The sequence below is a fragment of the Furipterus horrens genome, unplaced genomic scaffold, assembly GCF_987537825.1.
Source record: "Furipterus horrens unplaced genomic scaffold, mFurHor1.1.pri manual_scaffold_12, whole genome shotgun sequence".
Taxonomy (NCBI): domain Eukaryota; kingdom Metazoa; phylum Chordata; class Mammalia; order Chiroptera; family Furipteridae; genus Furipterus; species Furipterus horrens.
In genome coordinates this window covers 51,951,032-51,964,416 of record NW_028327182.1, presented here as the reverse complement: position 1 = coordinate 51,964,416, position 13,385 = coordinate 51,951,032, and the positions used below count along the sequence as shown (strand labels likewise).

The 13,385-nt window shown below is 43.3% G+C and overlaps 1 long non-coding RNA gene across 1 annotated transcript in view; it reads left to right on the top strand.

Moving 5' to 3' along the window:
* LOC149996201 (uncharacterized) overlaps positions 1-13,385 on the top strand; it is a 55,651-nt gene that overhangs the window by 39,435 nt on the left and 2,831 nt on the right. The window lies entirely within an intron of this gene.

Here is a 13,385-nt window from a genome sequence, read left to right as displayed (position 1 = left end):
CTTTACAGGCTGAGTTGCAGGAGGTATTGGGCCCTAATTGCTTTGTAGCTGAGAAATCTACTGCTCCTGTCACAGGGGAAGAAATGGAAACCAGTCCTTCCCATGAAGGAAAGGCACCTGTCCCTGCAGATGCTTGGTACATGAATGGATCTAGTAGAGGCCAGCCCACCATGTGGACTGCTGTGGCAATCCAGCCAGATGGACACTATGTGGTTTGACACTGGAGTTGGCCAGAGTAGCCAGTGGGCAGAGCTGAGAGCCATGTGGTTCATAGTTGCAAATGAGGCACCATCCCTATTTGTATAGGTAGTTGGGCAGTGTACCAGGGCCTAACTCTGTGGATTTTTACATGGCATGCTAATAAATTGATGGTTATGCACAGACCTTTATGGGGCAGGCCTCGTGGCAAGATCTATGGGAACTAGGTTACCAGAAACAAATTACTGTGTATCATGTAACTGGGCATGGACACCTAGCTTTCCCCAGAAATGATGAGGCCAATACGCTAGCCAAGGTGTGGTAGCTAGAAATGATGCCTAGCAGCCCATCAAGGAGGAAAGTTGCCCAATGGCTGCACTGACACTTTTTGCATGCTGGGCAAAAGATCGTGTGGTCAACTGTGAAATCTCGGACAGTGCCTGTCACCTTAGCAGAGACGCAGGAGGCTTGTGGGACCTGTGTCATTTGTTCATGAGAGCCTCCCTGAAGGCCTTCAGGAACTTCTGGATAGGTGGTGCTAGGATGAATGCCACTGACTCATTGACAAATTGACGTGCTTGGACCCTTATCCAGATCAGAAGGGTGTAAGTATGCAATCACATGTGTAGACATGGCCGCTGGATTGCTGGCTGCATACCCTACACACCAGCCAGACCAGAAAGCAGTACTTGCTGTGCTTGAGCGCTTATGTGCTGCCTACGGGTGGCCCCTGATTATTGAAAGTGATCAGGGAATGCATTTTACTGGGGCCCAAGTCCAATAGTGGGCCTGTGACATGCAGATAGAATGGAAATCTCATGTGGCCTATCACCCTTAGTCTGTGGGGATGATTGAATGGTATAATGGCCTATTGAAGCAGGGCCTATGGGTCACAGCTGCCACCCCTACTTTGAGGACTGGATAAAACGTCTGTGGACTGTTCTCCAAACTCTGAACGAGAAAAGTAGGAGGGCAGGCCAGCTCCAGTGAAAGCATTGCTCCACCAGACTGCTGCTCCTATCCAACTGCAGATGCAAACGAAGGATGTTCTCCTGAAGCCAGGCATAGGAAGACAAGGAAATATTCTGTTGCCTGCCCCAGAGGGCCTGGAGTGAGGCCAGATGGCTACTTGGATCTGGCCTTCACAGAGAAAAGCTCCCCACATGCATTAGCTAGCTCTTGTTACCCCCTGAGGGCTGGGAGGAGAAGAACATGCAGATAGTGCTGTGGGTAATTGGACAATGGCCCCCAGTGTTATAAATAACATATTCAGGGCTGATAGGCCATGAAACACTCCTCCATGGTTCCTTTGTAATTTTTCTATGGCCTATTATGTGTTCCCCACTCCTGCTGCAAGTAAATGCAGATCCCCTAGTTGAGGTGCAAAAGGTGTGGTACTCACGCCCTGGGAGGTCCCCTCTGCTGGCCAGTTTGTCAACTGATCAGAAACTTGCGTGGATGTTGTTTGAACGCAGGGATTTGCCAATGTTGGTTCCAGTAACTGCTTTGTCTTTTAACCCCTAGAATGGAAGCTAACATCTTAGTTGAATGGGTATATACTTATGCTGCAGTGGCCAGTCGGCCTATTGGATCTGCACTGAGATTTCCCTCAGCACATCTGCTGGCCTCCCCTGGCGCATATCTCCAGCCTCCATAGCAAATTGAATCTGGCTGCAGAACTAATGGAACAGTGCACACTCCTTGTTGAATGTGTCTTGGGCTGACATCTATGCTGGGGCGGAGCAGTGGTACAACCAGTCCTGACTGGCAATTGGCTATACTATGTGAGATAGGTCGGGATGGCTCACAGCTGAAGCTGTGGAGTTGGCTGGACCAGCTCCCCTCTTTATTGAGAACCCCAAAGGGAGGGCCCATGTAGGCTGGACTCCTGTAGGTTTGTGACAAAACCATACCACTGAGCATTAGTGGAAAGCAAGAGATAATGCGTGGGGTGCAGTGCCCACTGGAGCCCTTTGGGTATGTAGCTTGCATAGGTGGCCTTACTTGCCCAGAAATTGGACCACCACAATGTTAGCCAAGCTTTGCAGGCATTAGCCTCTGAAGCACATACCACTGAATGCCTGACTGGTGACCTATTGCAAGAATGATGGGCATCCCTAACCTATAAACGATGCATAGACAAAGCCAGCTGCTTGCCAAAATATGACATTATTAGTTATGTAACAGTGAGTGCTCTGTGCATACAAGTCTCTATTATCTCTAAGCTGCTCATGCCCAGAAATCTGGGTGAGGGAGCCAGACTGACTCCATTTTCCCCACACTCCACCCCTTCAGGGTTTCTCACCATACAATCTACATGAGATCCATCTTCCATGAGGGTCCCTTGGTGAGGAGAGCTGAGTCCTGCACCCATAAACCACAACAGCAATAGAAACTACAGTAACAAGTGACTAACAAACAGGTACTGCCACCTAATGGCAAGGGCCCATTGCCATCCAGAGGTTAGGGATGCCCATCATTCCTGCAATAGGTCACCAGTCAGGCATTCAATGGCATGTGCTTCAGAGGCTAATGCCTGCAAGGCTTGGCTAACATTGTGGTGGACATCAGGGATATACACACAGCATTCAGCTCTGACCAGGGCACACACCACACCCTGGGGAGCAGTAAGCATATCTAGGGCCATGTGATTCTGCATAGCTATTTTCCATAACTGATACATTTCCTTGTTCAAGAGTTTCAAGGCATCATGCGTTCTATTCAGTGCCCAGACAGTGTGCAATGCCAATGCCTTTACCTCGGCTTGTCATTATGGATGCAGTTTGAAGGGAAAAAATAACTAATGGGTAGTACCACCAGGGGGTGTGCTTTTCCCGGTGTCAAGCCCTAAACACTTCCGAATTGGCTGGCCAAGTTACAAGAGTTTTCTGGACTTGGGTGTGCAGATAAGACCAGCCCCACATACAATGGCTGGGGACCTTCCTCTCTAACAATTTCCTCTCTCATACTTTAGACACTTTATAATCTTATAAAGGACAATGGCGAAGGTCTCGTGCTCTCCTAGCTGCTTTAAGCTGGACATGGCCATAGTTCTATTTACCTATGGGTCTAGAAATCCCTAATAGAGTGGTGATGAGGAGGGGAGGGTGGCCTTCCCACATGGGGTCAGGTCAGTTGGCTGTCCCCGGGAAAAAGCATTCTTGGTTTCCAAGGGCTGGCACTGCTGAAAAAAATGGCATCCTTGTTGTATTCTGGGGGCAACAGATTTGGCAACAGAGTTAAAAGGCATAATTAAAATTATAACCACTAGATGACAATAGGCAGGGATTAATGTTTAATGTCCCCCAGTAGGAAAAAAAAATGGCTTCTTTGGCGGAAGGTGTGCAAGGCATGTCACACCTGTTCAAAGCCCTTTGCCCACTAAACTTAGTTTGGGCTGAGGGGAATATTTTAGGATTTTTCCCTCTTCTCAGACTTCTGGGCCCTTTCTGTCCAAGCTATGGGACAGAAAGAGAGAAATAGGTTTTAAAGTGAAGTCCACAGACTGCCCCACTCTTTACCAAACCAACCACTTGGTTCTGCCAAACCTCTGAGTCTCAAGAGGTGGCGATGCAGGTGGGCTTCTTAAGTGAGACCTATACGTACAATTATTCAGGTAATGAGATTATAGGCTTATGTCCTATGAAAGCAGGAGGAAGAATACACATGTTAATTCACATATCATATTCCACAAACCAGTCTCTGAATCCACAAGAGTATGAAGACATTCAGTTACAGGGCCTTTGCTGGAATGATATTTAACAGTGGCAACTGGGCAGGTCCTCATGGCCTGTAGATTGAACATATATATTTTTAAGTATATTTTATTGATTATATTGTTACAATAGTTTCAATTTTCTTCCCCCCTGCTCCCCTCTGCCCAGCACCCCCGCCCAGCAACCTAACCCTCCCAGTCCATGTCCATGGGTCGTGCATACAAGTTCTCCAGCTTCACACTTTTCTATATTATCCTTTTTTAAAAAAATAATTAATTAACTAATCTTTTGTAACAATAAAAAATAACAACCCCCCCCTCCCAGACTGAAGACCCTTTATAATCTTATAAAGGACAATGGGTGAAGGTCTCATGCTCCCCTAGCTGCTTCAAGCTGGGCATGGTCGTTGTCTTACCTACTCTTGGGTACATAAATCCCTAATAAGAGTGGAGGTGTGGAGGGGAGGGTGGCCTTCCCATATGGGAGAGGATCTTGCAGATTCAAGGTTAGTTGGCTGTCACTGGACAACAGCATGCTTGATTTAACAGGCTGGCATCCTTGTTGTATTCTGGGGACAACAGATTTGGCAAAAGGGTTAAAAGACATCATTCAATCCATAACCACTAGATGACAAAAGACAGGGATTAATTTTTCAATGTCCCACATTAGGGGAAAAAAAGACTTCTTTGGAGGAAGGTGTACCAGGCACGTCACACTTGTGCAAAATCCTTTTGCCCATTATACTCAGTTTGGGCTGAGGGGAATATTTTAGGTTTCCCCCCTCTCAGACCTCTGGGCCCTTTCTGTCCAAGCCATTAGGATAGAAAAGAGAAACCAGTTTTAAAGTGAAGCCCACAGACCACCCAATTCTTCACCAACCCAGCCACTTAGTTCAACCAAACTGTTGAGTCTCGGGAGGCAGCGATGCAGACAGGATTAAGTGAGGCCTACAGGTACAGACAGTCGCTCAGGTAATGAGATAATAGGTTTATGTCCTTTGAAAACAAAAAAAACAGATGTTAATTAATGCAACATAACCCACAAACTGGTCTCTAAATCTGTAAGACTGTCTTATTGGAAAGATATCCAGTTGGAAGGCATTTGACATTCTCCTTGCCTGTAAATTAAGCATCTTTGATGATGCCACAGACCTAATTTAACTTTCAAATGAAAACAAACTTTAAATGAAAAGAAACTTTAAAGACAGTTAGCTGCACTACTTTGTAGTCTACCAATGAGCATTGTGATTTTCCTTGAATCATGATTTTTCTCCCTTAGATTACCCTCCTAGTCATTAAAGGGACTGCATTAAGTGCATTTTAAACTTATCTTGTTCATTTGCACAAACACAACAAGAGCAGCAAATGATCACTATGATCTTTAAGTCTGCTTTGCTGGAACTTAAACAAGGAACACTTAGGGTGACCTTCAGTCTGCCCTTCGGGGCACAGAAGCTGAGCCACATACCTGGCATTCAGCCTTGCCTGTACACACCTGTCTTTTCCAAGTCCTTCAGGTTTTCCATTGGACCTTAAGGTCCCTTCTAGCCATCTTTCAGGAAAACAACCTTCATTCCTTACCTGGAAAGATTGCTATGGACCGCTCATCCATCCAAGGTACCAGGCCTTTTATCTTGTGGACTTTTATTACCTTTGAAAGTCAGTCCCAGTTGCTCAGGGCTTTTTGGTAACAACAAAAGCCCAAGCATGTCTCCTTTAAGCATGACATTCCATTCAAAGTCTTAGTTAAAAAAAAACAAAAACAAAACAAAAAACCTCTATTAACAACTGGTCTTATTAGTTTTATGCAAAGAAACTTAGGTCATTACTTACTTCTTTAGAATGCCAAATTCTGGAGGGATCAGATAGGGAGAAAATATATACAGTGTGAAGGAAAATCCTTGTCCTTCTAATATTCACTGAACTTGCATTTCTATTCTTTATATTTTTATTTTTCCCCCCACTAAAAACTTTTCTGTTTGTTTGTTTTCCCATTACAGTTGTCTCACTTTTTTCCCCCTCTTGCTTCCTTGCACCCTGCCCCCCCTTCTTCCACATTGAGTCTCCACCCAGTTGTCCATGTCCATGGGTCATTTATACATGTTCTTTGACTAGACCCTTCCCCTTCTTACCACTTCTCTCCCTCCCATCTCCCCCTTTGTTACTGTTAGTTTATTCCTTGTTTACATACCTCTGGTTCAATTTTGCTCATTTGTGTTGTTCATTAGTTTCCTGTAACAGGTGATAGCATAAGGTAATTTTCTTTTGTTGCCTGGCTTATTTCACTAAGCATAATTCTCTCTAGTTCCAATCATGTTGTTGAAAATGGTAGAAGTTCTTTCTTTCAGTACTTATTCATTGTCATTTTCCCCCTTTGTATTTGTGTTCCTCTCTGTCTCTCTCTGTTTCTTCATCTTCTTAAAGCAGACCCTTTAGCATCTCTTGCAATGCTGGTTTGGTGGAGATGTGTTCTTTTAGCCTTCTTTTGTCTTGGAAACTCCTTATTTCACCTTCCATTTTGAATGAGAGCCTTGCTGGGTAGAGTATTCTTGGTTGTAGGCCTTTGTTTTTCATTACTTGGAATATATTTTGCCATTCCCTTCTGGCTTGTAGTGTTTCTGCTGAGAAATCTGATGATAGCCTTATTGGAGCTCCCTTGTATGTTATTAGTTGTCTCTCTCTTGCTGCTTTTAGGATTCTCTCTTTGTCTTTGAATGTTGGCATTTTAATTATGATGTGTCTTGAAGTGGGCCTGTTGGGGTTCATCTTCATTGGGACCCTCTGTGCTTCCTGGACTTGCATGATTCTTTCTCTCTTCATGTTAGGGAAGTTTTCTGTCATTAGTTTTTCAAAGAGGTTTTCTATTCCTTGCTCTTCTTCTTCTCCTTCTGGAATTCCTATGATACAGATATTATTACGTTTAATGTTGTCCTGCAGCTGTCTTAGAGCCTCTTCAGTCTTGTTGTCTTTTTTCATTTTGTTGCACTGTCTGGGAGTTTTTGTCTACATTGTCTTTCAGCTCAATAATCTGATCTTCTGCTTCCTCTAGCCTGTTTTTAATTCCTTCTACTGTGTTCTTCAATTCAGAGATCGTATTCTTCATTTCCTCCTGGCTCTTATTGATAGCTTCCATATCCTTTCTGATGCTGGTATAATTCTCAGTAAGTTCCTTATAGTTCTTCTGGAGTTCACTGTAGTTTTTCTGGAGTTCTTTGTAGTTTCCGCTGAGCTCATTGAGCTTCTCCATAATCCATGCTTTCAATTCCATATCTGATAGTTTGCTCCCCTCTATTTCATTTAGCACTCTTTCTGGGGACTCTACCTTTCCTTTCGATGGGGGTTGTTTCTCTGTCTCCCCATTTTTGTGACTCCTATTGTTTGTTGGTGCTTCTTAGAATGATCTGCACTTCCTGGATCTGCCCCTGGTGGCGTCAGATCCTGTACCAGTCTGGGCCTAGGCAGCCTGTTGGAGACTTCCAGGGATCTACTGCCTTTGTCTGACTCCTTTAGTTGTTAATCTATTCAATCTGTGATTAGTCGTGGCAGCTTAATTCCTGTAGGCAGGGCTTTTGCTTCCCCTCAGGCTGACGCCACTTGGCTGGGAATGGTCTGCCTGCAGTGTGAGGATGAGTCAGCACTGGGACCCAGTCAGCCGCTTCCCCAGTTCTCCTCTCAAAGCCACCACACCAAACTCTCCCCAAGCATTTCCTGTCCTCTCTGTCTTCCCTCTGCTTGTGCCCAGGGTAAGTGGGGGCAGAATATTTTCATATGTGATCCACTTAAGAGCTCTTTTTCTCCAGCTGTTTCTCTCCGGCTAGCAAAAAACCCCGTGGCTTTTCGCTTTCCTCAGCTGGATACTATTTTACTTTCCACTCTGTTGCTGTAGGCTGGGAAGCTCAGCTGGGGGTTTAGACCCTGCCCTTCTCAGGGGGAATCCCCGGCTGCTGAGCTGTTTCTCAGTCCCTTCAGCTGCTACCCGTGTGACGCCAGCCAGCCCCTTCCGCGTCTCCGCACTCCCCACCGGTCACGTTGTGATGTAGCGGCCTTTTCTGTCTCTCCGTGGCCATAAGACTTCTCTCCAGCTGGTGTTCGGTTGGTTATTCGAGATGATTTCTCCAAAATTACATTGTAAATCCAGACTAGTTCTGGGAGGAAGTTAGTGTAGCTTCCACTTACTCCTCCGCCATCTTGTTTCTCTCCATGGATCATTTATACATGTTCTTTGACTAGACCTTTCCCCTTCTTACACACTTCTCTCTCCCAACCCCCACCCTTATCACTGCTAGTCTCCACCTTGTTTACATACCTCTGGTTCAATTTTGCTCGTTTGTTGGTGTTGTTCATTAGTTTCCTGTAATAGGTGATAGCATAAGGTATTTTTCTTTCATTGCTTGGCTTATTTTACTAAGCATAATTCTCTCTAGTTCCATCCACGTTGTTGCAACTGGCAGGAGTTCCTTCTTTCTTTCTGCTACATAGTACTCCATTGTGTAAATGTACCACAGTTTTTTGATGCACTCATCTACTCATGGGCACTTAGGTTGTTTCCAGCCCTTGGCTATTTTAAATAGTGCTGCTATGAACATAGGGGTGGATAGGTTTTTTTGAATTGGTGTTTCAGGAGTCTTCAGATATAATCTTAGCATCGGAATTGCTGGTTCAAAAGGCGGATCCATTTTTAGTTTTTAGAGGAAATTCCATTCTGTTTTCCATAGTGGCTGCACCAGTTTGCATTCCACCAGCAGTGCACCAGGGATCCCTTTTCTCCACATCCTTGCCAGCACATGTTGTTTGTTGATTTGTTGATGATGGTCATTCTGACTGGTGTGAGGTGGTATCTCGTTGTGGTTTTTATTTGCATCTCTCTGATGTTGAGCATCCTTTCATATGTCTATGGACCCTCTGTATGTCCTCTTTGGAGAAGTGTTCCTTCCCCCTTTGTCAAGTATTAGTTGACCATATAGACCTGGGTTTATTTCTGGGGTCTCAATTCTGTTCCATTGATCTATATGTCTGTTCTTATGCCAGTACCAGACTGTTTTGATTACCGTGGGCTTGTGGTAGAGTTTGATATCAGGTATTGTGATTCCTCCTACTGTGTTCTTCTTCCTCAAGATTACTGTGGCTACTCGGGCTCTTTTTTTGGTTCCATATAAATTTTTGAAGTATTTGTTCTAGGTCTGTGAAATATGTCATTTGTATTTTAACAGGGATTGCATTGAATCTGTATATTGCTTTGGGTAGTATGGACATTTTAGTGATATCGATTCTTCTCACCCATGAGCATGGTATATGCTTTCATTTATTTGTATCTTCCTTAATTTCTTTCTTCAGTGTTATGTAGTTTTCTGAGTACAGGTCTTTCACCTCCTTGGTTAAGTTTATTCCTAGATAATTTATTTTTCTCGTTGCTATGGTAAATGGGATTTTTCTTCTAATTCCTATCTCTGATATTTTATTATTGGTGTACAGAAATGCCTTTGATTTCTGAATATTGACCTTGTACTTTGCTACTTTGCCAAATTCACTTATTAGGTCGAGTAGTTTTTTAGTGGGGTCTATAGGGTTTTCTATCTACACTATCATGATGTTTGCAAATAACGACCGTTTTACTTCCTCTTTTCCAATTTAGATGCCTTTTATTTCTCTTTCTTGTCTTATTTCTGCGGCTAGAACTTTCAAGACTATGTTGAGTAGAAGTGGAGAGAGTGGACATCCTTGTTCCTGACCTCAGGGGGAATGCTTTCAGTTTTTACCCATTGAGTATGATGTTGGCTTCAGGTTTCTCATATATGGCCTTCATTATGTTGAAGTATGCTCCCTCTATTTCCATTTTGCTGAGAATTTTCATCATAAATGGGTGTTATACTTTATCAAATGTTTTTTATGCATCTATTGATGTGATCATGTGGTTTTGTCTTTCATTATGTTTATGTGGTGTATTACATTGATTGATTTGTGAATATTAAACCATCCTTGCATCCCTGGGATGAATCCCAGTAGATTGTGGTGTATGATCTTTCTAATGTGTTGCTGGATTCGGTTTGGCAATATTTTGTTGAGGATTTTAGCATCTATGTTCATCAGCGATATGGGCCTGTAGTTTTCTTTCTTTGTTGTGTCTTTACCTGGTTTTGGAATTAGGATAATATTGGTTTCATAGAACGAGTTTGGGAGTCTTCCCACTTCTTGGATTTTTTGGAATGGTCTGAGATGGATAGGAGTTAGTTGTTCTCTAAATGTTTTGTAAAATTCACCTGTGAAGCCATCTAGTCCAGGGCTTTGTGTGCCGGGAGTTTTTTGATTACTGCTTCAATTTCACTATTTTTGCTTGGTCTGTTGAGACTTTCTGCTTCTTCTTGATTCAGTTTTGGAAGATTATATGTTTCCAGAAATTTGTCCATTTCATCTAGCTTGTCAAATTTCTTGTGATACAGTTGTTCATAATAATTTCTTACAATCCTTTGTATTTCTGTGGTATCGGTTGCGATTTCTCCTCTTTCATTTCTGATTTTATTTATTTGGGTCCTCTCCATTTTTTCTTGATGAGACTGGTTAAAGGCTTGTTGATTTTGTTTATCTTTTCAAATGACCAGCTCCTACTTTTGTTGATCTTCTGAATTGTTTGTTTAGTCCCTATGTCATTTAATTCTGCTCTGATCTTGATGATTTCCTTCCTTCTACTCACTCTGGGCTTTGTTTGTTGCTCTTTCTCTAGTTCTCATAGCTGTAGGGTTAGATTCCACCTGGCTGGTTTGGCTCAGTGGATTGAGCGTCGGCCTGCGAGCTAAGTGTCGCTGGTTCGATCTTCCAGTCAGGGCACATCAGAGAAGGAAAACTCTGACTCCAAAAAACCTCCGCTGCCTTGCTGCATATCTCTTCAGGGGAAAGGCTAAGGGAGTAAACCCCGACAGAAAATCCGGAGCCGGAGTCCCTAAGGTGGTTTGACGTTGAAGTCAACACCGGCAACTCCTGCGGCGCACCTGAAGCCAAGCTGTATTGACTCCGTCTTTCCCTTGGACCCTTCAGCTGCGAAGAGAGGGGGGGTCTGCTGCATGGGCAACAGCAGACCCTCCATATCACCCTGCCCAGACTCTGTAGCTTCAGCTTCACTGGAGAGGACACTCCAGCGCCATCGCAAGATGTCGATTCAACACGGGAGGAGACAGATACCGTGTCACTCCCGAGTCGGACTGCACAGCCATTCTCGGCGGTGCAGATAGACTTTTAAGAAGCTACACCATCGTCTCTCAAGACGGACGGGCATGGGCAACAGCAGACCCTCCATATCACCCTGCCCAGGCTCTGTAGCTTCAGCTTCACTGGAGAGGACACTCCAGCGTCATCGCAAGATGTCGATTTAACACGGGAGGAGACAGATACCGTGTCACTCCCGAGTCGGACTGCACAGCCATTCTCGGCGGTGCAGATAGACTCTTAAGAAGCTATACCATCGTCTCTCGAGACGGACGGCTGCTGACGAGGGTTAGATTAGATTGAACATTTTTGATGATGTTACAAATCTAGTTTTGACTTTTAAATGAAAACAAATTTTAAAGTCAGTTAGCTGTACAAATTTATAGTCCCTCACTGAGCATTGTGATTTTTCTTAAATCATAATTTTTCTCCTTACGATTACTCCCCTTGTTATTAAAGGGATTGCATTAAGTTCAGTTTTAATTTAACCTGTTTATTTGCATAAACACAACAAGAGAAGCAATAGATTATGTATTATTTTAAAGTCTGCTTTGCTGGAATTCACACTAGGAGCATTTAGGTTGACTTTCAGTCTGCCTGTCTGGGCACAGAAGCTGAGCCACACACTTGCCATCTGGCCTTGCCTGTAAAACCCATGCTTTTCATAAGTCCTTTAGGTTTTCCATTGTGCCTTAAGGCGTTTTTTAGCCATCTTTCAGGAAAGCAACCTTCGTTCCTTCCCTAGAAAGATTGCCTCAAACTGCACAACCAACCAGGGTATTAGGCTTTTTCCTCCTTGACTTTCGTTAGCCTTGAAAGTCAATTCCTGTTCCCCAGGGCTTTATGGTAACAACCAGAGCCTAGGCATGCTTCCTTCAGGCATGACATCCCAGTTGAAGCCTCAGTTGACAAAACCACCATTAGCAACTGGTCTTATTAGTTTCATGCAAAGAAACCTTATGTCATTGCTTACTTCTTTAGAATGCCAAATACTGGAGGGATTAGGTAGGAAGAAAAATATAAAAGCATGAAGGAAAATTCTTGTCTTTCAAATCTGCATTTCCATGCATTGTATCTTCCATTACTAAAATTATACAATTTCTTTTCAAAATTTTTACAGACTTCTAACAATACCTATATATACCTCTCACAAACCTTCTTTATTTCTATGCCCTACATTTTCCCTTCTTTACTTTCTTTCATGTGAAGTTTTAACTTTCCTTGGGAAACTTCGATTTTTCCTTTCAGAGCATAAACAGGGCAATAATTCAAGACACAGGCAGATAGGCCCTCTATCTCTAGTATATCCACTGGCCTCCTAAAGAGATGTGCCCTGGCAGAGACATGCTTACCCGCCCAGATTGGAACACTCCTCATCCCTGAATGATCCTTTTTGAGTCTCAGGTGGCAAAAGATATTTTCCTTGACCAGTTTACAGATGATCTTTTCTAGGTCTCATAGGTCAAAAGGAGATACAGAGAATACCACAACAGAACAGACCAAAATACACTTTTATGAAATCAGAACTCAAGAAGCTGAGGTTTTCTTTTCCCAGGTTTAAAACTTCCATAACTGTTTCCTTTTTATTATTATTACCTTCCACAGACCTTCTGCAACATTTACAGACTTTTAAAATACCTTTTACTTCTTTAGATTTAACCATAACATGCTTCCAATCCTTGTTCTTTTCCACACTGTGAAAGACTATACTTAAACTCAGTATTTGGCAGCTAAAATTTCTAGATTTGCAGAGATATTCTGCAGCTTTTAAAAGTTTTTGCTTCTCCTCTTTTCTAACGTACACCTTTGAGCTTTCCTGAGGAGTTTTTCAATTGTTCTATCTGGCCCATTCATTTACCTTCTGCAATTTCTTTCTTTCTTTCTTTTCTTTACAAATATCTGGCCAGCCTTTGTTATAAAGGTGACTTTTAAGAGTCCCTGCCCTACAGCGTTCTCTGGATCTAGACCAGAATACTTTCTCATGTGGTCCTTGAGCTTCTGTAGGAATGCTGATGGAGCTTCACCTCCTTTTTGATGTATTTTGAATGCCCTAGAGACATTCTGTGCTTAGGGGAATGAACTCCTTGATTTCCCTGATGACGACTCCTACTAAGGTCTCTCATCTGGGCCCTATCCTCTGGCCTGTTATTATCCCACCTAGGATCTATATTAGGAAACTTTTGTTTGGCCTGGACAATTCCCTGACCAGAACTTCCGGCCACAATGGAGGCGTAGACAGACACAATGTGTCTCCCTATACAACTAAGAAGGAATA